Source organism: Triticum urartu, chromosome 4A (assembly GCF_056163025.1).
Source record: "Triticum urartu cultivar PI428250 chromosome 4A, HENAU_Tu73, whole genome shotgun sequence".
NCBI lineage: Eukaryota > Viridiplantae > Streptophyta > Magnoliopsida > Poales > Poaceae > Triticum > Triticum urartu.
In genome coordinates this window covers 456,067,907-456,073,543 of record NC_141876.1, presented here as the reverse complement: position 1 = coordinate 456,073,543, position 5,637 = coordinate 456,067,907, and positions in this window count along the sequence as shown.

Genomic DNA, 5,637 nt, shown 5'->3' with positions numbered 1-5,637 from the left:
ATGAATTCATTCCACCATGTTTGAAATGCATTGAACGTGAATCTTCTAATTCTTCACCTGAAAGTTCAAATGCTTTTATTGCTGCAAATTCTTCAATTATCTCTGTGGTCACAAATTCCTCATATGAGGATACCACAAGTATCACTGACAATGCAGGGTTGAAGAAATTATATGTGACGGGCATGTACAAAAGCCTCAAAGGGTGAAGGGCATATTTATCCCTAAGGTGTTTTAGTGATTGATGACAATGCATTTGCCGACTAATCGTGTGCCTCGAGTATTTCAGATATTTCATTACTAGGCATAAGACAGTTTGGAGCCCCTCGAAGATTATTGAAGACAGCGTTTTTCTACGTTCCTTTTTCAGTGGATTTGAGTCATAGGAAAGCTGTACTATTAAGATGGGGTCCCCTTTGGAAAGGTTTGGGTGGAATCGTCACGTAAACGTTTACTCCTCTTTGCACCGCCTTTCCCTTAGCACTATGGAGCATCCTCCGTTTCTTCGTGTTTGTGCAAAAATAAGAATTCCTAGTGTTGATTTTCTGGGGCTTGCGGTAGTACTACTCTTCGGAGCGGTAGTACCGCAGGCTCCTGCGGTAGTACCGCAGGCCTTTGCGGTAGTATCGCAGGTGGTCATGGTAGTACCGCTCCTTGGGAGCAGTAGTACCGTGAGTCCTGGTCCAACATAGCACCATAAGCAGAAGTAGGGGCGGATGTAATTTTTTACATCCGCTCCCTGCGCGGTAGTACCGCGTGCCTTGAGCGGTAGTACCGTGTTAGATTTTTGCACTGTTTGAAAATCAGCGGAAGTTGCCATGGACGTTTCTTTATTTGTCCGCGCCCTTCCCAGGCTAGTCCAATCCTGCCTTGCGGTAGTACCGCAAGGGGGTGCGGTAGTACCGCGCGAGCGGTAGTACCGCCCTAACTTCTTTGCTATAGGCCTGGGCTAGCTCCTGCCGTAGCCACGGTAGTACCGCGGCTCGCTGCGGTAGTACCGTGAGCTTGGTTGGTGCGGTAGTACCGCAGGTCGCGGGCTGGTTAAGTGGATAACGGTTGGATTTGTCTCTCCACTATATAAGGGGTGTCTTCTTCTCCGAGTTCACCACCTGTTCCAACCCTAAGCTACATTGTTGCTCCAAGCTCCATTTTCGCCCAATCTCTCTCCGTAGCCAATCAAACTTGTTGATTTTCTAGGGATTGGTTGAGAAGGCATCGATCTACACTTCCACCAAAGAGAAATTCGATTCCCCCCACTAATCCCTTGCGGATCTTGTTACTCCTGGGTGTTTGAGCACCCTAGACGGTTGAGGTCACTGCGGAGCCATATTCCATTGTGGTGAAGCTTTGTGGTGTTGTTGGGAGCCTCCATTAAGTTGTGGAGATTGCCCCAACCTTGTTTGTAAAGGTCCGGTCGCCGCCTCCAAGGGCACCAATAGTGGAATCACGACATCTCGCATTGTGTGAGGGTGTGAGGAGAATACGGTGGCGCTAGTGGCTTCTTGGGGAGCATTGTGCCTCCACACCGCTCCAACGGAGACGTACTTCCCCTCAAAAGGAAGTAACTTCGGTAACACATCCTCGTCTTCACCGGCTCCACTCTTGGTTATCTCATACCTTTACTTGTGCAAGCTTATTTGTGTTATTTCCCTTGCTTGCGTGTGTGCTTGTTGTTATTGCATCATATAGGTTTCTCACCTAGTTGCACATCTAGACAACCTACTTTGATGCAAAGTTTAATTTGGTAAAGAAAAGCTAAAAATTGTTAATTGCCTATTCACCCCCCTCTAGTCAACTATATCGATCCTTTCAAAGGGCATTAGGCTCTTTGTGATGTGCTTAAAAAGTAGATCCTCAACAGGAATGTCAGATTTCAGGTTTCGGCAAAACCCTCGAGGTTCGAACACTGGGGTGCGCACGAAGATCTCTCCCTTCCCTAGCTCACTCACTCTCCACGATCCCAAGGCTCGGCACATTGAACTCGACGAACAAAGGACACAGGGTTTATACTGGTTCGGGCCACCGATGTGGTGTAATACCCTACTCTAGTGTGGTGTGGTGGATTGCCTCTTGGGCTGAGGATGAACAAGTACAAGGGAAGAACAGCCTCCTGAGGAGAGGTGTTATTGGGCTCGATGAGCTTGTGTGGTTGAGGATGGAATGAATCCGATCCAAGATGAGTTGCCTCCTACTGTGGTGGCTAGTGCTAATTATAGAGGCTCTGGTCCTCTTCCCAAATGTAGGCGGGAACGAATCCAACAATGGACAAATTTGAAGGGAGACAACCAGTATAAGTTATCCTCTCAAAAGGTTGTCTTCGGCTGCCAAAGGGTCTGGTAGTGACGCCGCCCTAGCCTCCACGGTGACCTCCATCCTGCCGTCCTGCTCGTCTTGGTTTTGTTACACCGATATGGAAACCTTTACCTGATGCCTCGGGACTCCTCGCCTGGGCTTGCCTCTTTAGCACCAAAGAGGAAACGAGGACACTGCGGGAGCTGGCGCCGGCCTGGTGCCCGCCAGGCCTTGGTCGTCATGGATTGCGTCACAGGAACCTCGTGAGGTGCCCCTCGCCTTGATCTCTCCGCCCCTCACGAGACAGCCTACCGAGGCCGTGCTACCTCTAGAGCACTGCGTTGGTTTTCCCTTGAAGAGGAAAGGGTGATGCAGCAAAGTAGCGTAAGTATTTCCCTCAATTTTTGAGAACCAAGGTATCAATCCAGTAGGAGGCTACACGCGAGTCCCTCGCACCTGCAGAAAACAAATAAATCCTCGCAACCAACGTGATAAGGGGTTGTCAATCCCTACACGATCACTTACGAGAGTGAGATCTGATAGATATGATAAGCTAATATTTTTGGTATTTTTATGATAAAGATGCAAAGTAAAATAAAAGGCAATGAAAATAACTAAGTGTTGGAAGATTAATATGATAGAAGATAGACCCAGGGGCCATAGGTTTCACTAGTGGCTTCTCTCAAGAGCATAAGTATTTTACGGTGGGTGAACAAATTAGTGTTGAGCAATTGATAGAATTGAGCATAGTTATGAGAATATCTAGGTATGATCATGTATATAGGCATCACGTCCAAGATAATTAGACCGACTCCTGCCTGCATCTACTACTATTACTCCACACATCAACCGCTATCCAGCATGCATCTAGAGTATTAAGTTCATAAGAACAGAGTAACGCCTTAAGCAAGATGACATGATGTAGAGGGATAAATTCATGCAATATGATAAAACCCCCTTCTTGTTATCCTTGATGGCAACAATACAATACGTGCCTTGCTGCCCCTACTGTCACTGGGAAAGGACACCGCAAGATTGAACCCAAAGCTAAGCACTTCTCCCATTGCAAGAAAGATCAATCTAGTAGGACAAACCAAACTGATAATTAGAAGAGACTTGAAAAGATAACCAATCATACATAAAAGAATTCAGAGAAGATTCAAATATTGTTCATAGATAAACTTTATCATAAACCCACAATTCATCGGTCTCAACAAACACACTGCAAAAGAAGATTACATCGAATAGATCTCCACAAGAGAGGGGGAGAACTTTGTATTGAGATCCAAAAAGAGAGAAGAAGCCATCTAGCTAATAACTATGGACCCGTAGGTCTGAGGTAAACTACTCACACTATATCGGAAGGGCTATGGTGTTGATGTAGAAGCCCTCTGTGATCGATGCCCCCTCCGGCAGAGCTTCGGAACAGGCCCCAAGATGGGATCTCGTGGATACATAAAGTTACGGTGGTGGAATTAGGATTTTGGCTCCGTTTCTGATCATTTGGGGGTGCATAGGTATATATAGGAGGAAGAAGTACGTCGGTGGAGCAATAGGGGGCCCACAAGGGTGGAGGGCGTGCCTGGGGGGGTAGGCGCGCCCCCTACCTCGTGGCTTCCATGTTGGTTGCTTGACGTAGGGTCCAAGTCTCCTGGATCTTGTTCGTTCCAAAAATCACGTTCCGAAGGTTTCATTCCGTTTGGACTCCGTTTGATATTCCTTTTCTTCGAAACCCTAAAATAAGCAAAAAAAACAACAATTCTGGGCTGGGCCTCTGGTTAATAGGTTAGTCCCAAAAATAATATAAAAGTGTATAATAAAGCCCAATAATGTCCAAAATAGTAGATAATATAGCATGGAGCAATCAAAAATTATAGATACGTTGAAGACGTATCAAGCATCCCCAAGCTTAATTCCCGCTCGTCCTCGGTAGGTAAATGATAAAAACAGAATTTTTGATGTGGAATGCTACTAGGCATAATTTCAATGTAATTCTTCTTAATTGTGGCATGAATATTCAGATCCGAAAGATTCAAGATAAAAGTTTAATATTGACATAGAAATAATAATACTTCAAGCATACTAACTAAGCAATTATGTCTTCTCAAAATAACATGGCCAAAGAAAGTTCATCCCTACAAAATCATATAGTTTAGTCATGCTCCATTTTCATCACACAAGAATGCTCTCATCATGCACAACCCCGATGACAAGCCAAGCAATTGTTTCATACTTTAGTAATCTCAAACTTTATAAACCTTCACGCAATACATGAGCGTGAGCCATGGATATAGCACTATGGGTGGAATAGAGTATAATGATGGGGGTTATGTGGAGAAGACAAAAAGGAGAAAGTCTCACATCAACGAGGCTAATCAATGGGCTATGGAGATGCTCATCAATTGATGTTAACGCAAGGAGTAGGGATTGCTATGCAACGGATGCACTAGAGCTATACATGTATGAAAGCTCAACAAAAGAAACTAGTGGGTGTGCATCTAACTTCCTTGCTCACGAAGACCTAGGGCACTTGAGGAGGCCCATTGTTGTAATATACAATCCAAGTTCTATAATGAAAAATTCCCACTAGTATATGAAAGTGCCAAAACAATAGACTCTCTATCATGAAGATCATGGTGCTACTTTGAAGCACAAGTGTGGAGAAAAAGATAGTAGCATTGTCCCTTTTCATTTCTTTTTTTTGGGGCCTTCCTTTTTATATTTTTTATCTGGCTTTCTATTTTTTCTATTTTTATTGGGACAATGCTCTATTAAATGATGATCATCACACTTCTATTTATTTACAACTCAATGATTACAACTCGATACTAGAACAAGATATGACTATATATGAATGCCTCCGGTGGTGTACCGGGATATGCAATGAATCAAGTTTGACATGTATGAAAAATTATGAACGGTGGCTTTGCCACAAATACGATGTCAACTACATGATCATGCAAAGCAATATGACAATGATGAACGTGTCATGATAAACGGGATGGTGGAAAGTTGCATGGCAATATATCTCGGAATGGCTATGGAAATGCCATAATAGGTAGGTATGGTGGCTGTTTTGAGGAAGATATAAGGAGGTTTATGTGTGAAAGAGTGCATCATGTCACGGGGTTTGGATGCATCGGCGAAGTTTGCACCAACTCTCAATGTGAGAAAGGGCAATGCATGGTACCGAAGAGGCTAGCAATGATGGAAGGGTGAGAGTGCGTATAATCCATGGGCTCAACATTAGTCATAAAGAACTCACATACTTATTGCAAAAATCTACAAGTCATCAAAAACCAAGCACTAAGCGCATGCTCCTAGGGGGATAGATTGGTAGGAAAAGAC